Source organism: Syngnathus leptorhynchus, chromosome 2 (genome assembly GCF_054491065.1).
Source record: "Syngnathus leptorhynchus isolate UIUO chromosome 2, UIUO_Slep, whole genome shotgun sequence".
Lineage (NCBI taxonomy): Eukaryota > Metazoa > Chordata > Actinopteri > Syngnathiformes > Syngnathidae > Syngnathus > Syngnathus leptorhynchus.
In genome coordinates, this window is record NC_141196.1 from 19061453 (window position 1) to 19087885 (window position 26433).

Below are 26433 nucleotides of genomic sequence, written 5' to 3' on the forward strand. Positions count from 1 at the left end.
ATGGTTTTGACTGTAATAATGAAACGGATTACTTTCTATTGGATATGATTTTCTTTTAATAATATCCAAGCAGATTATCAGGAAAAGGGATTATGTTTGGCCTTTGCAGTTCAACTATAAAATATAAATTCAAAGTCAACATGATGTTCAAGATATGTGGTTTGCATTCTGCAAATGAAATAACATGATTATAAATATTATTCATATTTTATTTATTATTACAAATAAATATTGGTATATTTTAAAACATTTATTTTGATGCATCCACCAAGCATATGCAGAATGTTAAGACTTTTATCTCCGATGAGCACATTTTGCATTCATTGCCAAAGATTGTATTGAACCTAACACAGTAGTGAACACAGCTAGAAAATCCCATTAGTGACACGCTGGAGCAATGGGCAGCTCTCAGTACTGGGAAATCGAACTTGGGGGCCCCGCACGATCACAGGCAGCATTCTTGCATTTGTTCACGCCTGTCCCGAAATGATAAATGTTCCCCGCATTAGAAAATACCAGTTGTAATCAGCAAAGACTGCAAGTGTCAGTGCCATTTTTTGCACCATAGTATTTTGGCACTGCCATGGTATCTGAAGATTAATTTCAGTTTTTGATGCTACTTTCAGGTCTGCAAGCGCAGTATGCCACAATGTAATTGCAACAAAAAGATGTCATCATGTGGCTGATTGGGCGAGAATGTGTGTTGGAAGCATATTATATTAATCCTGCAAGATTACATGCCTTTTCCTTTGTTGCCAGCACAACAAACAAAGGCAAATCAGGGATGATGATGCGCACAAATTACTGATTGCTCATCGTTGCCGTTTGAAAGGAATAGTTGTTGTGCTATGATTTGCCAGATCAGTGATGGAGGCTTTCTTTAGTTCCTGACTTTCACCCGATAATAATTAGGGTTAATAATTTAACGTACACTCAAAAAGAAATCCTACAGACCCCCTCGCCCCTCTTCCCTTCCTCTTACAGACACCCACCATCACACTTAATATGCTATTAGCTGATGAGAAAGAATTAGTGCATGGTAAATTGATTAATTAGGTAATGAATGAACACACTTAACTACATCCTGTATGCTGCGAATTGAAAACTGGAGAAGGAGGGACACAGCCAAGTGATCAGATAACAGGTTAGAGAGGGAAGGACAAAAGATGGAGAGAGTGAAGAAGGATCAAGAGGAGGAGGGGGGGGGCAGTCAGACGAAGAAGGCGTGTGGGGATGTTAATGTTTGCGAGTCTTGGTCTGGCTGACATGCATATACACACATACTCAGATGCACAAACGCACACGCGGTTGATAAGAAAAACAATGTTAGACAGGCAGTTTATCATAAGGGCAGGATGAGACAGAGAAAGATTAGACACCATACCCCCGCGTGTGTGTGTGCGCGTGCATTTGCGCGTGTATGCAAATCCAAATTATCGTATAGCATGCTGGTGTCTGTATTACGGTTTCTAATTGTTCTCATGTACATATAGATTATGCATTTATAATTGTAAACGTTTCAAAGATACTCGATATGTTAATCGGAGGTGTCATCTCACATATAATAGCTACACTACTATAATCATGCCCATTATCACACTTTTGATCTTTGTCTCAGACAAATTTGCAGTGGTTGTCACATGCTTGTCAGAGCCGCTGGCATCTTGCCACATCATCCCGTGCACAATTCTTGAGCTTCCTCTGTTATCCACAGTGACGGAATTACGTGATTCTGATAATGTCATTGAAACGACAGTCGTGTAATCCTCACGCTATAATCTTGCTCATTTACATGCATGTACGTGGCCATGTACAATATACACAATCAAGAATGTCAAAGAGTTGATACTGTGATACACACAACACATTGCATTTGACATAAAGTTGGGTCACTAACATTTCAGACACGATCATTTAATCTTCCATCCACATTGATTTCATGTACTGAAATCATAATACTATGAAGTAAATTGGATGATGTAATGGATTCCATACTGGGAACCAATTCAGGGTGTACCATAACTCCCACGCAAAGTCAGCCGCGAATCAATGTTTTCAAGCAAAACATGAACGGATAGTTAGAATTGAACAACACAACCGCATCACTATTGACAGAGAAACAAATCATTCATCCATCTGTTCATTTGCTACCAATCATCCTGCTGTCTGTATTTTGGTGAAAGTACAGGATGTACACCACGCCAGTCAATCACAGCCTACGTCAGATATCTTGTTGACAAACGCCCGTGTGCACAGATGCACCTATGGACACTTGAGATTCTTCAAATGAATCTAATGCATACTTTTGGAATGTGGTAAGGAAGTAGGGTCAGCCTATACAAAGAGAACCTATAAAACACTAAAGAGAAAATACAGAAAAAAAGCCTGAGCTAACATTCCGGCCTGAAGCCTTTGATTGAAAAGTAGATTTGTTTTATTTTGAGAAAGAAACATATGTACACTGTTTGTCAATATACCAGGAATTCAAGTCTGAGATGAATGTGTATTAACTAACTTGCAGTTCCCGGAGCATCTAGTTCAGTGGTGAAGTTTACTGATGAATTACATTTTTTTTATTTTTTTTTAAATGTTTAGTTGTCTCCATTATACGAGCAGGTACTATCCAAGCGATTGTCCACCAACCAATTGTATTCATCATATGGACTGCGCTTATATAGCACTTTATCTACACCGCATGGTGCCCAAAGTGCTTTACAATACCTCACATTCACCCATTCACACACATATTCCTACGCTAATGGAAGGCCAATTCATAAGCAGCCTTAGCATTCTTTGCAGCCATTTCGTGGCATCTTGGAGTGCCTTAATTACCTGTTCCGCTAAACAACCCCCTAGAAATGCAACAACCGTCCTTCTAAACTGGCATAAATAACCCATCCAGCAGTTTGAACATGACCTTGTCTCCTCTGCTTCAAAATTCCACTCGTCCTGCTTTTCCATCAAATTCTCTCTCTTTCTCTCTCTGATTGCTCCTGCCTGGCAGCATGAACAAACTGTGCTGGGCACAACCGGATAAACACACTGACACACACTTCTCTGTCTATCTTGCACTCACACAAACTGGCAGGCTGATACATGTGTGTGTCTTCGTGTGCATGTAGTATGTCTGAAAAAGATAATACAATTTTTGGGACTCCGGTATTACCTCTTCTTCTATGTTGCCATAGTAACAAGCTCTGGACCAGAGAGTGAGAGCAAGAAAGATGGATAGAGAGTCCCCTAAGGACACACACACACACGCACATACACACACACACATTACACACACACGCACACACACACACAGCAAACATGCTTATATCACTACCAATTTCTCTTCTCTCGCCCTCACACAAAGGCTTTTTCAGCCAATTATCCACTGGTGACACATGAAGGGTTAATAACGTGCTATCTGTAGCAAAGAGAATTTACCTCAAGCCATTTGGTCTTGGCTATAATCGCCATTCTTTTGCGTTGCATGTATGCACAGTATGTGGAATAGTATTCTGTTATTGTAACCATTGTAGCAAATTGCTTTAGCAACGTCTCAGCACACACTCATGCATGCACACAAATACGCGGATGCACACATTACATGGTAGCAATGTGGCATATTGTGAGTAACCACGTAGCAAGTGATAATAATGTGGGTTTTAGTGGTGGTTCTTATAGTCACGGCAAGGTTTCTATAAGCACAGAATGCCTTAACACTCATGTGAAGACTGAAATGCGGCAATAAAATTGTTTCGGTTATGATATTATCGTTGATTTAAAGTAGCATCTTTTATTTGGCAGGGAAATTACATAACACTCATCTAATAAGGTTAAGCGAAATATCGCTTGATGAGAAATGGATAAGTGGTGAAAAAACGGAACCCAGACATACAAACATAGAGCTCATTATTGCAGACAAGGATCCAGTCCTGCTGTATCTGGCATTACAAACAGATCTCTTTCTTTTCTATCATTCTTTATATCATATAATTGTGTTCATCATTTTGAAAATGCAAACTGTCATTTGTTGATTAGTTGACATGACTGCCTCTAAATGGTGACAATTTGATGAGATGGGTCAAGTAAGTTTTCTGTCTACAAAACATTTGTAGATTTGGGGATTTTTTTGATACTTGAATGTTTTTTGTTGCTGACAAACCTTTGCAAAACACAGCATTAATATTGTGAAAACTGGTGGAAATGTGAATATTTACGTCGAGTCCACAGTTAATAGTGTGTCTTTAGATGATCTACTTTCGTCCCAAAGATTTCAGGTTAGGGGCCACTGTGCTCCTAGAAAAAAAGTTTGGATCCCTGTAAACTGACCTATTATTTTCTTTTTTTTTATTAGTTTGGCAGTTTGGAAAAAGTTTACTGCTTCCACGACTGCAGTGGAACAGTTAAACCAAGACTGAAAAGCAGCCCCAAAGATGCAGTCGTTCACTCATTAATATCGATGGTGACAAATTCCCTGGAGGATGTACTGTACTCTTTCATTGAGTGCTCTTTTTTTTTTTTTTTGGTTGCTGCTGGTTTCTCCAAAATCACGATGAATCACAATGAGATTATTTGGCGTCATATAGGAGTGATTCAGGTTCTTAAAAAAGCCAGACTCTAAATTATCATTGAGACAAAAGCACAAAAAGCATTTGTGCAAATCAACAAATAAAAATGTGCAAACTGATATTAAATAGATATTTTTAACTCATGTCTTTCATTTGTCTTCTCATTATTGGCTGGCTATTTTTTTAAATTCATAACAAATTGCTAATTGAATTTCAGAATTAATTTGAACTGGAACCAAATCTCACCAGAGTTACAGTGGCGCCTGTATTGCTAAAGCAATTTGCCAGAATGGATTCAATTATGTGATAACTTACAAAAAAAAATGTCTCTCTTGCAAATTTGTTGCCTGTCATTGATTAATGCCAAACCTGACTGTCAAAGAGCTGCCTGAACTGAAAATAGCTTAGATAAGACTATGATGGAAAAACACAAATAAATGACACTACAGTGTGTCATTGTTAAAACATACACAAAGTAAGTGTCTTTAAAGATACGAGTAAAATGCTTTCTCACCTTCAGTAGTAGAACGGATTTGGTCAAATGTTTGTGTAGTTTTGTGAAGGACTACACATTCATATCAGTAATCAGCAGGGTTCTTTTGGCTAGAGACGGCAGCATCCAAGCAGGTGGTTAACCTTTTTCTAAAAGAGCACGCATGACTGCACTGCAAAAGCTTCTAGGCTTTTTGAAAGTGTCAGAACTGTCAACAGCCATCAGAGATCTTTGTATGCACTTTCATCACCACTTACAGGTGCATGAATATCACCAGTCATTAATCTGATCCCTGACAAGAGCAATGTGGCCCGATGGCATCGACATCTGCAGTGATGACCTTAGAGGGGCTGTGACACAAAGCTGGTGGCTTTGAGCAAGCGAAGGTGTGTGTTAGTGGTGCATCCCCACGTTTTTTCTTAGAAGCAAAGCTGCATTTGTGGAATTGTTGTCAGGTTATGTAGCACAAACAGCAGCAAATGAATATTAAGCGTCAGATCGTCCAGGGCATCGGTTCTACCCGAACAGCAGGTCAGTTGCAATGAGCACTCTAAACGGTACATCACAATGAGATCTAGCTTCCCCCCAAATTCCTCTGGGCTCACTTACATCAGTGAGGCTGTTTACCATGCATACATATGACAGATACGTTCTCACTCCAACGCTCGAATGACATCGTAATCCTGGACGCATTATGAGGCGCCTGAGCTCTGGCTCCTGGAGGAAAAGCAATCACCTCTGTGCGAAAGCATCCAAAACAAAAGTGCTTATAGACTTTGTGGAACTGCCAACAAACGTGACAGGGGAGTTCATCTGTGATTACGAAACGCTGAAGGCGAGGCCGTCAGGACAAGTGTTGGCCTAAATTACGTTCACGGAAGAAATAATTATATTCTCTTTGTTGTGGTGTATGGTGAAGTGGAATATTTTCAGTCAAATAGCGGGTTCAAAGTTTGAATGAGAAGAGGAAAGCACAGATCTTGAATGTTGGGATTATGACAGAATAAATGAGGAGGTTGACATGATGGGGCAGGGATCAAATTGCTTTAACAAGGTGTACTATATGAGAAGAGAACCCGAGTCGTTTTTATTTCTTAAAGGAAGAGTTGATTAAGAATGTCCTGGAGGGAAAAAGTGTCCAATCAAATGATGAGAGTAAAAATTGAGGGTGTTGTGTTTTAAGTAATTTGTGGTTTTGCTCAAAAGGTCAAATGTAAACTGTGTAGGTCCTGGAGGAGAAACTCTGGATTTTTGTAATGGCCATGTTGGTGAAGGTAACAAGGGGATCATAAAAAAGTGATGGCTAAATCTGGTAGAAAGAAAATTGACTGAGTGACAGATGGTGGTGGACTTGGCCAGAAGGATGGAAAAAGCTGTAATGAACACTTTCTACCAGAAGAGGCTGGAACATAGGGTGACCTACAAGAGCAGAGGTAGAAGCACACATGTGGATTACATCTTGTCTGGATTGTAAGGGGGAGGTAGCTAGACAGCATAGGATGGTGATGTGTAAAATAACTCTTTTTGGTGGGGGTGGGGTGGGGGGTGAGGGAAGACAAAGACAAACGCAAAGCAGAGAAACATGTGGTGGAAGCCGAGAAAGGAGTGTCGTGTGGGTTTTCAGGAAGTGGTGAGACATTCTCTCCGTTGGCAGGAGCAGCCTCCAGAACACTGGACATCTAAAGCCAAGATGATCTGAGAGACAGGAAAGAGAGTACTTGCAATGTCTTCTGGTAGGAAAAAGAAGGAGATTTGGTGGTGGAACCAGAAAGTACAGGAAAAATTAGAGACAGGTTCAACAGCTGGACATTGTTGGTGCATATAGTATTATGCGCATATGCTAGTTCCAGATAAGCAAACAAGGCAAAATGCAACAGCTATCATCTATTGACTAATTTTAGAAGAGAATACTTTGCATTATTGTTGATTTCGAAAATCTCAAATGGGACATATTGTATTATGGAAAATTGACCTTCTTTTGTGCCTGGCCCCAGGCACATCAAAGTGAGTGAAACTATTTTATTTTGAAAGAATTTCACTGGTAGCTTTTTAAAGCATCTGGCTTACCTGGTGAAATATATATTTCATCCACAAATATGAAGTAAAAAAAACAGTTTCACTCCATTTTTTTTACAGATATGTTGCTTAAGTCATGCAAACAGGATCTTGATGAATCCCAGCAGATTACACATAAGTGTATGTTCCTGTTCTTTGATGCTTTTTCTGTCTTTGCTGCATCTAAGAATTAGAGCTCGAGGAGAGGGCAGCCTATGTTTTCTAGGCCAGTTTTCCCCACATGGCAAAGCATCAAGGCCCCACACACAAACTCCTGCTCTTTACACTTGGGAAAGAATGATTTTCTTCAGCTGATTCATGCAGTCGTCTTGTTCTGGCAGAGTGAAAACGTCAGATGTGACCGGGAATAGGTTTTCAGCTGTCATCCCCCTCGCAGGCCCAGGCTGTCTCGTGGTGATGTGGCGTTTACACTCTGACACACTCGCCTCCACAGTGAAATAACACTGCTAGCGTTTAGTCGGACTGAGGCAGCCGGTCAATACACCAGGCAGGCATTGGCCTCCCATTTGTGAGGAGGTTCGCGATGCATCAAGATGACAAACAGCCAACCTTGCTCTAAGGATTAAAATCTCATTTCTCAACACTTTAAATAGATGCCAAGAAAATGTTTTTTTGACAAGTTTTTGAATGGAAAAAGAAAAAAAGAAAGAGAAACAAGGTCATAATGTGTTCATAGCAGACGTTGGATTTGTTGCTACCTTTTGGATTCCTTACAAATATGAATGAGTAGAAAACAATTAATATTTGATTGCTTCGACACTAAATATCCAGGTTTGCAGCAAAAATACTGCAAATTAAAAGAATTTGTGCACATGATTTTATAGTCTGAATAGGCAATGAATGTCTATAAAGCTCCAGAATTTAAGGCAAGCTAAACAAAACAAGATTGATTCATTACAACACCAAGGACACATGCTTAGTAAAAACAGCATGGCTCTGCCAAAGGTGAATGAGGAAATTATATTTATACCAGTCAGGCCAGACGACTTCTGGAGACTCGGAGAACGAGCATTTTCATCTTGTGATTAAGTACACTATGTGGGACTGACTTTGAGGAGAAGAAAGGAGCACAGAAAACACAATGGAAAGACAATGGAAAACATTCTGTTTAGTAAACATGTGGGAGATGTAAGTTGGGCTTTCTGTTTATCTTTAAACGCTATTTACAGTAACATTAACAAGGTGACCTGGTTTTCTTTCTGGCTTTCCGTCTGAGGTTCAAGCCCCCGAAGAGTTAGACTATTGTTTGTCTTGACATTTTTTATCCTTGTTACTTTGTATTTACCTCCTGCTGTTTGGCAATTTTCCCTTGAGGGGCCAGGAGGTGTCTGTTACACATCTAATGATGTGCAAATGACGTAAAACTAATTGTATTCTGATTATTCTAATGACAGTGCTATAAATAGTACATTAGGTCAACGCATCTCTCTTAAATCTTTAGGCTGGAAAATTCACAAGAAGCTTCTGGTAGCTGCAAAATGCACCATCTGTTAAATAAAAAGAGAAAACTACTTCATCCATTCATTCTCTACATTGCTGGATAATTTAGTCTTCAGATAATCTAACGCGCTTATTATATCTGTGTGTCTCCATATTGTCCCTCAGTACTGTTTTTTTTTTTTTTTTGCTACAGATTAGAAAAAAAGAGCAAAACCAGTTCTCAGTTAATCCAAACTAAGCATGACAACAGATCTAACACCAAGCAATCAAAGTGTATTTGTTGCTGGCATTGATTGGCACAAACACACAATATTGCCATTCCTTGTTAGGGGAAATCAGTCGATGAGCGGCAAATAGTTTGTCATTTCGTGAAGCTGAGTGTGACAAACCATCGATCACACAGCTTAATTATTTCGGGAGGCGATGAGAAACAAAAGTGAGGTAAAGACAAATAAAGATATTCTTTATTTGGGTGAAAACTGAGATCAATCGAGAGCAACATCGGGCAACATCATAGAGAAGAGAAGCATCTTTAAATGCACTCTGTGTGTGCTGGATGCACTATCTGGATGGATGTACTGCATACGTCTGGGACGTCTGCGTCATTGTGGGGATGAACACAGCCAGCTTATCCGGCCAATAGAAACGGCTCCTCTCATTCCCTTTAAAGCAACACCGCTGAAAATTCACTGTCCTTCATTCAATTTGGCAGTGTGTATGAACTTTAACAGTGCAAATATCAATGGCATCTGATTCCCTAAAAAAAGGTGATTAAGTATTAAATAAAATAATCAAAATAATAATCAAAACAAAGACATACCATACACTTGACCGGTTTTGAGCAGCTGACAATCATTATGAATTACATTTCAATGATCGTTTTTTTTACTTGTTTCCTGGTTTATTTTACTATTGAAATGCCGTGATAAAAAATATGTGTTTGATGAATTTATTTCAAAAATGATACAGAGGGTTTGAAGTACGCTGTTGTCAGGTTTATGAATGAAATACGATGACATTCACCGCACTTGTCTGCAGAGCTCAGAGGTCTGCCTGCACCTTATCCCAATTCACCAAAATCATGTTACACCAGATTCTCCACAAATCGATAACTGGACATGTTCTGGCACGAAAATCATGATACACCTGTTTGGACACCACTGTCTACAAAAATGCATATACGTTTTGTATATAGTTGAAACGAGATGGAAGAATATCTGCACATTGCTGAAAATGCATCAAGTCAAGACAGGTGAAAAATGTCCTTGTGGGGGGAAAAAAAAAAAAGACGCTGATGAATCACACTTCAGTCATCTGTCATCATTAGAGGGTCCGAGGCAAAGTTAATGAAAGTAGAAAACAGCCGACCATCAGATACACTAGACAGCAACTCAGGATCGATATATACTGTGTACACACAACGCGTGAGGTTAAAGATGCACAGACACACATAATCCAAGTGTGCAGTCACACTCACACACACACGCACACACACACACACTTAGCATATTGATCGAGCCCTCTGTTTGCCATTTTCTGAGCAAGCTTGATGTGAAGTCTTACAGGTTACAGCCAATCCTCCCGAAACCACAGTCATCCATCTGCTGCTTAATGAGGCACAACTAAGATTTGTTTTTTGTTTACTTACTTAGCTGCAGAGCAACGAGGATTACACTTATCAAGCACACGCATCCCCTAAAGCAGAGGTCCCCAACCACCGAGCCGCGGACTGGTACCGGTCCGTGGGTCATTTGGTACCAGGCCGCACAGAAAACGACGATGAATTAAATCAGGTCAAGACGCTCGTCCCGGTCACGTAACATGTTTCCCCAGTCAAACCTGCAAAGCTACGGAGCAGAAACTTAATGGTGAGTTTTATTTGTATGCGTTTTTTTATTATAAATGTATTATTTATTTATATATTTATATAAAGCCCGGTTTGTGAAAATATTGTCTGACATGTAACCAATCCGTGGTGTAAAGAAGGTTGGGAATGCCTGCCCTACAGTATATCTTACACCAACAACAAGGGGAAAAAAATACTGTTGTCTTATCTCCACAAATAAAAGAGCTCACCATCCTCACCTCTGCATCTTGATCATAAGCACGGTTCTGTTTGTTGAGATTTCCACTGACATTGAACACAAATATTTTTTCAAATGTTTTATTTACTCGATACTGCCTAAAGTCTTTCAGAATCCATTTGCTTTGTATTTGTACTTTTTTGTACCTACACCTGATTGAAAAGGAGCCTTAACAAGGTCGTGCATCAAATTTGCATGGGCCTACTGAGGGTTACACGGAATGCTAATGCACTGCATAATAAGAGATTAAAAAAATGAAGAAATACAGTATCCTCAGTTTAACTAAAGTGAGAATTTAAGTGCATATGAATTTTATTCGTTAATAAAATAAGGGTATATTACAGAGGACCTTAGTACTTTTTCATGTTATATGATGCGTGTGTGTGCGCGCGCGTGCGTGCGTGCGTGTGTGTGTGTGCGTGTATACAGATGTGTGTGGTTGACAATGTAGGGGCAGATTTATTTTTTTCAGTGAGCGATGTGAATGGGCAGTCACATTTTTCATGGCTTTGAATAGAATAACCATTTGGGAGCCTATTTTTGTGCTCATTCTCACTGTTTAATTGCACTTTGGCATTTTCATAGAGTCGTATGATTGAACACAGCTGACTCCTCTTCATTGTCTTGAAATTCAGTGCAAAAGAGACACATGGTAATCATGGTGAACAATAATACAATAATAAATATATGGGTAAAGAACTATTTCTCTGAAAGTGTCAGATGAAACTGAGCATTTATATCTCAGATATGTCAGCGATGACAGTCGTGGTACATATCTTCTCTTGGTGTCTAGTGATCATTTCCATGTGGATATGGTTCCAGAGATTTTTAATGAGCCAGTTGATGTCTTTCCCTTATGTGAAACTTTCAAAGTGGAAATTGTTTTGAAGTGTACAGTGCAATGGTAAGAGAGAGGAAGCACAGAGATGATTCAGTGGGCATTTTCTCTATTGTGAAAATTAAAGCAAACACATCTCCGTTGTTACATAACTTTGCTTCAGATAAGTTCCCCATGAAAAGTTCAGTATTTAGTATTTTCCTTTGGTATTTTTTACTTCTTCCATTATACAATTATTACATCTTTATGGCTTTAGCCTTACAAGTTGTGATTGGATCCTGGTCGATCTGTGAGTGTTTAATTGAATTTGATAAATTTCAAATTCTTTGATTCATAATCCTACATAAAAAAAGAAGTTTTCCATGAATTCAAATTGATTTAAATTGAAACCCAGATCATGATGTTGACCACAGTAAAGCCTTGCACAGACACGCTGACACACAATGTGAAAGCAAAGAAAAGGGAGCCACCATTTCACAAATGACTGCAGAAAATAGATTTCAGATTGGCCCTCAGGAAATAATAGTCACATGTGACGATGAGGAATCATTGCAATACCAAAACATATCTGGATGAAAAAGAGAATGGCAAGTCGAGTTTCCAAAAAGCATATGGGATGCTAAAAAAAAAAGGCTGAGGAGGTGAAGCATCAGAATAACAAATGAATTGCTTGATGACAAACTGCTCATTCTTGGTAAATAGTTTTTCCATGTCAAAAATAAGACAAATCACATGACAAGTTTAATGCGTGATAATCAACATTTGTAACATTGATGGGCTTACCGAGGATGTAGCAATGGCAACAATTGGCTCATTTTCAGCTCGATTGGCTGTGACCGATCGATGAATCTCATATTACTATTGTGTGCTCGTCCTATTTACTTAATATCGGATCAAATTCAATAGGGGCTTTTGGGATAGATGCGGCTAGTAAGACTGGATATGGCTTGTAATATAGTGCAAATGTGAAAAGAAGATAATAAAATGCACATTCACACATACTTATTCCAATCTGATGAACATAAAGTCTGTCGCTGCATATAAACAGTCAGCTTTGGCTCAGACAGATTGTCAATTTAATGCCACAAATATTTACGTTACAAAATTCATATTAATGTTGTGGCTTGGCCGCATACACTACTTGTTTTTAACTGCTAAGAGTCACATGCATCAATTTGAATTCTAAATCAAATGTTAAGTAATTGCGCTAGATCAGTATTGGGACACAATGAAAGTAACACAGAAGTAAGTTGTAAATGCAGCTAGGAAATAAAGCTGTAGAGCCAATAAATTCATCAAACTATTACGAGATCAGATGGATTATGTTATGCGTGAAGCACGAAGTAACATTACGAGAATAGAGTAATTCAAGCTATTTATGATAAGATATACTGGAGTTGTATTAGACAAGTAGTGTGCTTGAAAAAATACTGCATGATTTCATGGCCTATTGTAGTTTAACAAATTCAAATGCTACATATATAAGCATTTAATGAGTCTTAAGGGACTTCGGCCCCCTGGTATCACCAAGTCGAAGGGAATCTTTAAAGTTCTGTTGAAAGAATAATGATACCTGCTGATTGCACGGGTCAACTCTTTGGGGGGGGGGGGTCAGCATTAATCTGTGTGGGAATTTTGACATCCTCTTCTATAATTGTGGTAGTATTTTCATATTACATATTACATCTTTGTCACAATTAAACTTTGATGATACGATCCTAAAACGTTTTTGTAATTCATTAGACCCTAACATTCTACTTCCTCATTAGATTGAAAATGTTGGACAGTGTTTGAGAGGGCACAGAGAGAAAAAAGAACAGAGCAAAACCCAAGACAAAACAACAGTATAAACATTTGTCAGGTAAAAAAAGACTTATGTGGAGCTTATATTTTTATATATTTATGTTCAGTGAAATGCAGAAAGTCACGTCTTTTGAGGGAAACATGTATATAAGATAAAAACGGCTTTATTTATTTCAATAAATCCTCATAATTACCATTAAAATGCACTTTTAATAAAGTATTGCCAAAGCTAGCTTTTATGTTTTTATGTGGGGTTGTCTGCTGCTACTGAAAGTAACTACTAAACTACTTTTGAAAGCAAGTAAGGAGTTGAGTAACAAAGTTACTTTTCTCATGGTAACTGTAGAAACCGGCGCGCTATCAGTTTTTCTTTGACCAATGAATGTCAAAGTGAAACATTTTAATTGTCAAGTAGACACATTCTGTTATTTTATCTCATGTCAATGCAGGTTTGTATCCCTCCTTAGGTTACGTTTGTGAAACTCTGAGGTCAACTCCAATCAAGAATAGGATGGGAAAACGTGGACGGAAAGAAAAAGGGTGAAGCTACTAGAGTTGAACCATTAGTGTTTCCTTTCACTTTCACAGTCGATTGCCTCTTTTTACACAGTTGATAGAAAATATTCATGAGCGCATAAATATGAGCGCTTAAGAGCGAATAATAGCAGAGCACAACAATCATAAATATGCCAATAGAATAACGGGCAATAACATTATATTTCATATAAAATGTGCTTATGTTTTTCAACCTTTTTATCACGGTCACAGATTATATTTAATTCACAAACCAGTCCGAGCAATACATAACTAAATGAAAATGAAAGGTAAGTGGAAATTTGAATTTTCAATGGTTGTATACAAGGTGTCTTGAGTGGCTGCCCAAGCACCAGGTTTGAATGTAAACATCCAAGTCAATATTTTGCTATAATCATTTCAGAAAATGTCTCTGTGAGCGAGAAGTTCTACGCTTCAAAGTTGTACAAGCAGAATGAAGATGTCACAAGTTAGTTTAGCTGCAGAATTCACGTATATTAGCATTAGCTGACAGCGTTACCAGCATTAAATTCTAATATTAATGTTTATAATAATGTTAGGGCGTCAGTTGTTGATGTTTGTTTGGTGATATCATGCAGCAAACCATTAGTTGACAAGAGTATTTTCTGATGATGATGGGAGCTGCTGCATTTCATCAGCACATTGATGACGCAATGATATCTGTGAAACGTTTTACAATGTGACAAAAAATATATACAAATGCAAGAAATGCTGTTCATGATGCTTGATATAATTGTTCACAAATTGTATTTCTGTTCAAAGCACTACAGGAGGATATTACTACAATATCATGCTGTATTCATTTGGGACTTTCCAAAATATTAATATTTCTGTTAAACCCACAATCCCAGACCATTTAACAACTAATCCCTTTAGCTCTTCCTTCTCTGCATAGCCCACAGGACACACACACACACTCACACTCGCGTGCACAAATACACACTGTACATAGCTGGTCTTCGGGGATGCGGGTTCGCACCTTCAAGGGAGTAAAAATGATTTCATTTTATCCTTTCTAGACATACGTTATGAAATGAAATAAAGCAAAAAAAGTGTAAACAGTGTGTGATGTTGCAACGCAAAATATAATCTAAAACAAACACTAAAGCTTGCCCAAATATATTGGTTCAGTTCTTAAACTTTCTTTTACACTTTCAGGGATCATCTGTCAATCAATCAAGCAGTCTCTGTGTTACGCTAGCAAAGAGCATTTGTCAATCAAACAATGTGCATCATTTAATTAGATTCTTGTCTCTGAAGAGTTTGACTTTTGGAGGCTTAAGCGTGTTTCTTTTTCCATGTCTACTAATTAGACCCTTCCTCTTGTCTTTAGTTTGAATTATTGGGAATCATTAAGTCCCTCAGGTCAGTGTGCATTCCCCAGAGAAAATATCTAGGGTTGAAGAACAAAGTTTTAATAAGGTCCTTGCAATAGAAAAAGTTTGGAGTGCAATAAAGTGCAGTCTAGAATTTAAATGTTGGATTTTAGAATGGCAACATCTTGGCATTGTGATCCATTGTCAGAAATGTGGCTCTGGTGTTTGTTAGAAGCATCATTAGGAGAATTTTGACCAATGTCTTGAGGGCTCTTATGTTAACCGTGTGAAACAATTAGTGTCAAATATCACCCCCATCCCCTGCAGCCCTCCCCCTCTCAGACTCTCCGTCTTTCTCCGACTCTTTCTAGCCGGTGTAAATAATGTAATTTGTCACAGACAGGCCTCCATGTAGGAGATGACCTTTGGAAACCTCACAGTAAATTGGCTCCAGCTAGAAAAGCTACGTCATTAGCCTCTCGCCATCTCTGTGTCACTGCCGCTTTTCTTTTGCTGTCTTGCCGCATTCACATTCACTTTTATTATTTTGGTTTAATTTCAAGCGCGCTGTTTAATCTGTACAGTCTTGTGGGGTTCTTCAGCTCCCTGTGTGTTTCTTCTTAAGTGGTGGAGTCAAACAGTTCAGTGGGAGACTTTTGTATTTGTGAGTGATCTGCTTTTTGATTGGATTTGTTTGACGGCACACTCACAACTCTCTTGTTCTGAGTTCATTTTGTATCCAGCGTCTTGTACGTTTGCCAGCTTTTCAGGAATAATTTTAAATGTGATCTTCAATAGCCAAATTTTGGGAATCTTAACAGTTTTTGTCCATGGGCAAACATTACGAGTGGGTTGGCCAACCCAAATAGTGGGAGCACCTCCGACAGAACAGGCACACTGTTTATTTCCTCATCCAATGAGTCCTTATCAAGGCTCATAATGAGGAGATTGAATTAGAAGGGACTCACGGTCAGAATACTAATCGCAACTCTGTGTGTCCACTTTGTTAGGATTGCAAAGCACAAACAGTTGTAAACCAGCCTAAAAAAGCAAATATGAACGCTAAATATTATTATGCTGCCTCTAAAAATACCTGGATAATATTTGGATGGAAAAAAATGAATATTACATTGGGGATTTCCCTTTTTAGTTGCATCCTCATCTTACAACAATTACAGTTTAAAAAACCAATTTAAAAGACTGGCAAAGATGAATTACCAGAATTTCCAAAATATCCGCAACATTCAAGTTTTGTGCAGGACTTGGGCTAAATTCAGGTCCAAGTTCTTTGCCCAATATTATAATTTTGATTAGTTGATCTAAGTACTACATATCACAACTGTATTTTTATCTCTTACACACAATTATACTCATTTTCTGGTTTAACTATCATGCTACATTTGTAGGAAATTGATCAATAAGTCAGTACTTTTGTTCATATTTTGACAGGAAGCATCCAACATTCCGCCCTCCCTGAAAAATGTCATAAATTTCATGTATGACAAAGAGTATGTCATAGACACATATGGATGATTTTTACTTTTGAAAAAATAAACACTTTATTTCAGAGACTAAAGTAGAAGTGAAGCAAATAATTACAGACTACAGTTATTCAATTCAAGTTACAATGTGTATTTCCAATTTAATTTCAACACTCAATTATTTGCAACAAATGATTTACAAGCCCTATGAATACTTTACTAAATATATAAATATGCTCTATTAGATTGATGCCACAAAACAAATTGTGTTTATAAGCAATGATCTGATTAGATTAGGTAGGTAGGTAGGTAGGTAGGTAGGTAGGTAGGTAGGTAGGTAGGTAGGTAGGTAGGTAGGTAGGTAGGTAGGTAGGTAGGTAGGTAGGTAGGTAGGTAGGTAGGTAGGTAGGTGATCCCAAGGGGAAATTCAGTTTACCAGCACCATTCATACTGCAGAGTGGGTATATAAAAGACATACAGATGACATGAGTGCAAACTTAATCTTAAAGAATGAACTAATCAGAAGATTGCTTATAAACACAATTTGATCATGTTTAATTCACCCACGTGTTTATGGCAAAGTCACAAGTGCAGCATAAGCCTTCTTCTGTAATTTAAGATAAGACATTTAGGAGGCTGTTTTCCTTTAATATTGTGTGTTTTGTCCATAGGAGCTTCTTATTTGGCCCTTACATTTTGATTTTCTTTCTTTGTGGCATGTGAATGTAGGTCAAATTATGAACTCTCCCAATGGCACTTTGTGTCTACCCCAAAGCTATCAAAATGCTGGAGCAGTAATTACACACTGAAATAGAACTAGCTGTGAAAAACTGGGACTCCAAAAGTTATGATGTATGTACTATGTGTTGTTTGCCACAAATACAAGACCTCAAGTCCCATCAGTGAAAAAAGCAAATACATTTTTTTTTATGTCAATAAATATATGTCAGTCTGGACAAATGTTTTAAACAGGTCCTTATCCTTTGTTCATCAGAATGTTCCACATCATTAGTTGGAATCATTTTAAAGGTAACTCACTGTGCAGGCTCACGATGAATTATGGTGAATTATTCATTGTCAAAACGTCTTATCCAGTTCACGGCTGCAGAGAGCTGGAGGCTGTCCCAGGTGACTCTGGGTGAAAGGCAGACTACACCATGGACTGATGATCACCAGGGCACATTTAGACAGAGAGCCAATAATGCCGCCCATTCAGACCATCACTCGACCACCAGTCAGGCAAAGGTATTAATTTGCTGTTATGGTGAATAAGATGATCTTTTTTTTTCATTTATTTGAAAGAACATTGGAATACAATAAAATCCAATTGTGCCGTAGACCAGCTGGTATTTTAGCGAACTATAAATACATGATTACTGGAGTCACTTGATTTATTTTAATTACAGTCAATAACCTGCATTGTTCCTTCCTTAACTGTTACTTACTGATCATAATCATTCTGAGAATGCATTATCTATGTTTATCTTACAACAGTAGAAGAGTAAATGTACCAAATAGAAAAATAAAGCAATTTAAATGGTAACACCCCAATAGCTACAGGTTGCCTATCGCTGTGCTTTGACGCTATTGTGCAACTAACAGTGTGTGAACAACTCCTTCAGGGAGACACGCTTGTTCTCGGAACATGAGACACAAAACATGATGGTCTTACCTGCTGAGGTGTAAATGATGACGATAACGACATTGCACACTGCTGATTGAAACAGCATTGCACACTGCTAATTGAAGCCAATTTTGGCCAGTACTGTGCAAAATACTTCTATTTTGAATCATTCGTTGTTAGACCACTATTATTATTTGTTGTTTTAGTAATGCTGCACTATTGCATTTTTTTTGTGTGTGTGTTTTAATTTTCCTAGTGATACAAATGGTTGAATGAATAAATGAAAGAACGAACAAACGAACGAAGGAATGAACAAATGAACAAATAAATAAGTATAACAACACCTTTTTCAAATTCTTACATTTCCCCTTCTATTTTGTCTCATGCATCACTCTAGTAGTTTTGTGGAACTGTTTTTTTTCCGGGGGGGGGGGGAGTTAATCCTGCTAAATGTATGTCATGCCTACTGTTTGTTGTTTTACAATATTAAACGTAGATGAATGGAGTTGATTTATGAGGTCTGTTTTTGAGATAGGAGAAATGATCCATTGTTATAGTGGTTGACGCTTTGCCTAGAATTTTCCAAATGCTGCAGTAACAACTGTATTTGTCATGTGGCCAGAATGGAATTAAGATTACTTAAAGGCAGACAATAGCAGGGCATAATGGAGAACAGGCATAAGCACAGACATTTTGGGGACAGGAAATCTGTGTGTGCAGGTGCTATGCGAGCGCCGATCATATTCATTGGTCAAGAGAAATAGCGCCGTCTTCTCAGTAATTCTGATTGGCTGGGCCAGGCAATTAATTCATGAAAATGAAACACAATATTGGAAAATAATATACACATTACATCGAATGAAAAGCCATGAAAGGAAATATGTATTTTTTCCAATATTTCATAAGAGGTTTCACTCCCACCCATTTTACTGCGTCATCAAACGACACAATAAAGCCACACGGAACTATATGGACTCTAACCACACTTTAGTACACACTACAACCAAAACACCAGTCATAAAAATTCCCCAAGCAAAATCAGCATAGTGGCTAGCCGAGAGATGAGGAAAGGCTTATAAAACATGGATCCCGTTCTGTATTTATACAACAAAGTGTTTCTTGAAAACAATACAGGGGCTCTTTCAGATAGAAAACAGTCAAAATTAACATACTACATCCAAATAAATGCCTTCAAAACGATAAATGATGTGACATTTCTGTTGGCATCACGAGTTTACGTTTTATACATATCAGCACTTTGTTAACATTTTTTATTGCAATCATGCTCGCATCCTGGCATTAACATTCAGTTCAAATTTGCCTTGTGCCAGTAAAGAGGCCCTCAGAGATGGCAACGTGTTGAGAGAAGCTCTAATTAGGTGTCCATACACTTCCTTTATCCTTGAGATCTGATTCCTGTATTAATCAGGCAGGTGAGTTGCGTGAGAGCAATGATCATGCTCGATATCAGTGGTGTCAAATATTGGTCCGCGGGCCAAATTTGGCCCACAGTGTAATTATGTTTGGCCCGCCAAGACAAATTTGACTTTGTGTCAATACTAAAATTACAAATTGTCTTCACTAATAGAGATGTTGCTAGCAAGTTTTATTATTATTCATCTTTTTTTTAAAAAAAACAAGTTTTTAGTAGTGTCTGATTTCAAAACTAGTTATTCATCAGTTTGTTGCGTAGACTAATATTAGACATTTATTTGGGTTGACAATCATAATGGCCCTCTGAAGGAAACTGACTATGATGCAGCTGGCGACAAAAATGAGTTTGACACCCCTGCTCTATGTGGACAAAAGTCCTCTGAAGTAAACAGACAGTTGTTTTTCTGGCAATGGCATTGTAGCAGACTTGGAGTTGGACTTTGAAGTCCAAGGAAGTGTGAGGAAGCCTTACTTTAACCCCATTGAACACGTGTGGGATGAATCTGGGCATAGTTTGTGAGCCTCTTCACTCAAATTTAGCGACAATTTTGTCTTCATGAATGGACGCCAATCCCCCAAATTTGGGAGAAAAACATCTGTAAAAAATAGATGCTTTGTAGCATAAAGTTGGAAATGTCAGCCATCATTTCTGCAAATATCATGTGTGCATAGTCCTTTTTTCCACAGGGGTGTATTCGTAAAACTTATGTGGTTTTCAGGTTTTCGTCCCAGATGGACTCCAGGTGATGCGAGGCCATATGTATGAGACCAAATTGACATTTTTTTTTCTTCCTAAAATAACTTTCTTTTGGTGATGTCCTGGGATCTTTGGCAGTTTCGGGATGAGGCACAGCTTCCTTTCACAGTCTCTGAGTCGCTGTAGACGTTAGTGTGAAGTAGCATCAAGTGGAGCTGTTTTGGCAAACGGAGAGTGATCACGAAGCGGGGGTGCAGATTTCAATGTGATGAATGATTTGAAGCTTGCACGTGTGACTGTGCTGATTGAGAGCTCGGGAGTGTCGAAAGGCAGATTGAATGTAGGAATGTGAGACTGAACACTGAATACATGCATTTTAAATGAACTCCTTGTTGAAGTATTATAGCTTTATTGCTTCACTTTTAGGGCTGTAGACAGTAAAATATGTTTTTCGACTCTCACTAATACATGTGCAAAAGATGAGGCAAACAATTCAATCAAGCAATAATAATAACAGTAATCAGGGTGTTTTCATGCAGATGTGCACGTTTAGAATGTGAAATGCCCAGCTGGGAATTCATAGCGAGTTGATATGACATCAATTCTCTAATTACCTACTTCTTTTGCACAGACCATCCCAATCAGCATCAATTAACATTCTCTGCCACCTCCCCCCGATTCCCGTGCTAAAATTAACCAGATACATAATGTCAGCAGCAGGTTACATAAAATGGAAGTCCTCTCGCAATCATACAAAGCTTTCAGATTCCTTTGTAAGACAATGAAACAAGGAGTGAGATGAGGGGAGGGGAGCATGAGCAACAAAGATTTGAAAGCAGGAGAACGATAAGAAGGAGGGGACCCACACTGTCAGTTTCATTCACAATTACCGTATTTTCCGGACTATAAGGCGCATCGGACTATAAGGTGCACCTTCAATGAATGGCCCATCTTAAAACTATGTCCTTATATAAGGCGCACCGGACTATAAGGCGCAGCATTAATGCATCATGTCAGATTTTTCATCCAAATCAAATCATTCTCCATTTCATCTTTTTTATTTTAACTTCAGACGCAACAAATGACTTTATAATCACAAAATAATGATCCCTTTTTGATTCATGATTCATAGGAATTTAGGAATTTGGTCCATATATAAGGTGCGCCAGACTATAAGGCGCACTGCCGGCTTTTGAGAAAATTTTAGGTTTTTAGGTGCACCTTATAGTCCGGAAAATACGGTACTAAAGTACGGGGAGCGTCCTGATTTTTCTTCAGAAGCGTACATGAAATGGCAGTGACTGACTTGTTTTACTGAAGGCTAGGCTCAGCAGGAAGCAGCTCAACTTGCAATCATTGGTTTGGATGAAAATAATGAGCACTGCATAATGTCTATATTTATTCTAAATTGAAGCAGTTTGTGAATTATAATCCTATGCAGTCGTAAATGCTGACCCGTACTAATGTACACACGGTGGAACTTTTATGCTGAACGCCATCGGTTCCATGATGCTGGTCAACCGCTGATTTACTGCGCGGTGCAATTTTATTTTTCACTTGTAAAATTTTACTTAACTGGTCAGAAAATTGTTTACTCATAAGAAATGTGTCTATCTGCCCATCTGTCTATTCAAACAGTTTATAGAGTCAGACAGAGCAATTAGCTGACAGCAAAATATAGCGGTAATGTTATAAACGTTTTGTGACAATTTTGTGTCGTGAGATTTTTCAAGCTTAATTTATGTGCCTCAGCTCAATAAAGGTTGGGGAATAATTGATCCAAACACTTTCACTGTAATTGATGAAACCATGAATCAACATTTAATAGAGTTGACCATTCCGGCTGCTTTTATACTCACCTCTTGGTGATGAAAAGCTTCACATAGGGTGGTTGTAAGTCTTGCTCAGTGTAGGCTCTAGGCACTGTGTGACATATGGCCACTGAAGTACTGTAAGTGGCTCCGTTTTGAGTCATGGATGGAAAAACACAAAAGTGGTCAGAGAGGACTGAAATGGGCCATGTAGCCAAACAGAAGAGTGTTTTGGTGAAATGTCAAAATGAATATCGAATGAAAGATATATTTGTTGCCTCTGGAGATGTCTTCATTTAAGTTTGAACTGTATAATGTCGCATGCTAAAGCGCTAGTTGCACAAAGACTGTTGATGCCTTTTTTTAAATGACTTGTGCTTTTGATAACTGAAACGTATATTTTTGTGTTTGAAATTGCCCCACTGAAAGTGTCTCTTTGCACAAAGTCTGTTGATGCCTTTTTTAAATGACTTGTGCTTTTGATAACTGAAATGTATATTTTTGTGTTTGAAATTGCCCCATTGAAAATGTCTCTGGACAATTAAATACGGTTTGCTGCTATGGGGCATATTATCTCGTTTGCGCTCCAGTCAATTTCTTACACATCGTTCTTGCAGACTTTCAAGTTGTGGCACCAAAGAGGCGTGATGCAGTAGGCGTGATTACCGCCATGTGTAAGGCTCATCTACAGGCGTGTAATTTTGCATTCACTTTTTAATAAACCCAATAAGATTATTTTAATCAGAATACCATGCTCACAATGGTGCTTATTGATAGTTGACAAGGTTTCCAAGAAACACTGCGCACATGGCACATCAAATACCTCTCAGAAATGTAGAATTTATTACCCATTATTACAATGACTGGATCATTTGTGATCGGCGCTTCAGTATGTGGAAATCCACCTTACAGGTAAGAAAACATATGAGCTGGTCCTGATAATTTTTTCACCAATTAATATAATGTTGATGTTAGGTCGTCATTGTAATTGTAGCAGATGCACTTTCTTTCCGTGTTATATTGTTTATTTTTATTTTCTAGTAAAACCCTTGCTTCACATCCCTGGGATTAACCTAAAAAAATAATCTTCTCGAGATTAGAAAGTTGTTCCTCAAATGAGGCAATTTGATTAGCAAAATTGCTTCTCAAAGGAAAAAAAACGCAATTTTGAGTCTTGATATTTTTTTAACATTGTAGTTGAAATCCAAAATTTTTTTGTCCTGGTTTATAAGGCTCCATATGTCTATTTTATCAGACAGCAGACAAAGAAATATTTTTTAGAAACAAACATGCAGCTCACTGCTGGCTTCTCCTTCCATTCTGTCCTGGCTGTCATGATATGTGGAAAGTTATTTGTATTTCCCAGAGTTCCATCATTTTCGCATCATTAATGTAGGAGCTGCAGCTCTGGTAAATATCTTTAACCCGGGACACTTCTAATGTGACAAGAGCATAAACAGTTAAGGGGTGTGTCTGTCTGTAATCAATTAGAGGTACATTACATGCATTGTTTGTGTTTCTAAGCATGCATTGTGCATACCACATTAGCAGGTAATGTCAGTCATTGTGGTAATGGAGTGTTCTGTCACCCCGATCAGTCCAAATCTGTCCATGAATTACTGTCCCCATCAATAAAGGGCAATAGCAACATTCATAAATTGTATTTTTTTCCTCCAGTAAAATTAAAAAATAATAAGTTCAACTTGAACGGATCATGAGGAGATGCATTCGCTTTATTGGACAGCAACAATATGCTTCCATCATTCAGTCTTCGGCCTTGATTGGCAAAAAGTTAATTGCATCAATGGAAACATAAAACCGGGGCACTTTTATAATGACCGATTCAAATTAACTGTTTAAAATTGGCTTGTGCTTCCAATTGAACTGATGTGATTTGCGTTTCATTCAGCTGAGTGGTTGCAAAATGCGGATACTAAACTTGACGCTTCAGGTGAGAAAACCATCATGGCTGTTGTGACAGGTAAAACAAAAAACATCAACCTCTTTGTGCTGGGTTTTGTTGCCCCCATTATCAAACACATTACTGACTTTGGCCGGGATGAACCATCTGAACTTTAATCTTTTGTAACGCTTACCATTCCATCTCAGGAGAGTGTCGTGTCCCGCACAGCAGACAGGCATCAAATAGTTCTGATGTGTTTTACTCATGTCTATTGATTCATACTCCAAATGCTTCGATGCAACAATTAAGTGTGAAATCTTGTAAGTCTTTTGTTGGTGTTGAAGGCAGTTTCATTTAAATGTCTGTTCTTAATTGACAAAAGTGAAATACAGTTTACACATTTACCAATGAAGTCCACCAATGTAAAACAAGGCAAACAAATTACAGTGGTACTTCAACCTATCATTACTTAGATGTTGTTGTTGGGTTTTTTTTGTGGTGAGGAGGGGCAGAGGTGGAAGGGATTAATGACATCCCCATTCATTTCAACAGGTAACATTAATTAATGATACACAAGTTTGAGTTACAAACATGGTCATGGAAGGATTTATACTCATAAGTCAAGGCAGAACTGTATTGGTATGAATCAGTACCGCTCTACATCCATGCAAACGACCACTTTTAACTTCCAACGTTTCAGTCCACTTACATTGGGGCAACCCCATTCTGCAGATGGAGCTGTGTTGAAAAAAATAAACTTTGTGGCTAAATCACCTGTGTGCAGTATGTAAACACCAGCTCTAGAACTGGTGTTAGATTTTTAATTGACTTAGCTGGTGAAATAAAATTTCATAAAAAACGTTTTTTAAAGAGACTTGTACTATGCTTTGAATTTCATTTTCTGCTCTTCTCTGGGCCCAAGAAGAACATTTCAATGGAGTACCATGCACGAACGGTGACTCATGACTGTGATCTGTCCATACTGTCATGTCACACGGCGCACAAGCAATCGTGCGCTCGTGATTGACACACTTTAACCCACACGTTAACACCCGACCAGGGTTCATTATTCAGACCGCTCATTTGTGCACATTTCCATATTCTCTTTCCAAGAATAAAGCCGTTGTCTGTGCCAGCCCCGTTTCCCATCAGGAGCAGCTGTCAGCCACTGTGTGATGGACTGGTGGCAGAGCGAGGGCAACATGTAGACACCCTGAGCTTGTTGTTCAGCCCTGAGCTGCTCCGCTCCAGCAGTGGGGGGTTAAGTACCTTGCTCCAGGGCCTTCCATGGCACTATGTGTATGCATGTCATTTTACCCTGCTGAGATTTTCCAGCTATAGAACACACCGCCAAAACAGCAGCACTATTGCCAAGTTATTGTGGCCCCGGCCCCCGCTGTAAAACATGGCTGACCTGAGATGTGCTGATTTAGAATATGATGCTCCTTCCGCTAGGCTCTTGACTAACCGATAAAAAGACTATCAAAAACTACAGCCAAACCACTATTTTTTTTAGCTTGCCCATTTCCGTATGTCATTGTTAACCGTTTCCTTGTGTTTTTTGCTGTATTGATGTGCAAACAGAGAGCCGAAACTAAAAGATATTGATTTGGAGCAAGTGAGAGCCTATGTTAAAGCCCTTGAACCTGACGTGCATTGTGGAACAATGTTTGAAGTTTCAAGAAAAAATATGTTCTATTTAGGGACTGGAAAATATTCCTTAACACATTTTTATGGGCATTCAGATAACATACAAAGCCAGCTGAGTGATATTCTTTGATTTTTTTTTGTTTTTATGTTTTTATTTCATTTCTTAGCATTTGCTGAGCATGCATACACTTAAATTACTGCCTATGACAGTTGGTTTTGCCACGCTAAATTTCTTTTTGGGGTTTTTTCTTGTCCAACAATAACCAAGACTGGTTGTTGTCTAGAATGTAATACTGTACTAGCAGGAACCTATACAAGTTTTGATCACACTAAATTATTCGTTCTACAGTCTACAAAAAACACGGAGAAATCACATCAGATAATGTGCTATTGCATCACGTGTAATACATTATCTATTAATTAATGTAAGCATATGTATGCATATGTACATTTAAATTGCTTGTTTGTTGATATGATCAGATTTTTTCTTTCCTCAAACACTCTAGGATTTATGACAATGAACACAAAAGGCACAACATTTAGTAGCCTCGCACAACAAATTACCGCACGACAAATGATCCAATTCAATAGCTGTATCAAAAATTCTATTTTCTGCCTTTTGTAAAAAAAAATAATCACTGCCCGGGAGATATTTAACAAAATAGCATG

The 26433-nt window shown here is 38.3% G+C and overlaps 1 protein-coding gene across 2 annotated transcripts in view; it reads right to left on the minus strand.

Annotated features, from left to right (window-relative positions):
• Positions 1 to 26433, minus strand: part of aff2 (AF4/FMR2 family, member 2) — a 114977-nt gene that overhangs the window by 87486 nt on the left and 1058 nt on the right. The window lies entirely within an intron of this gene.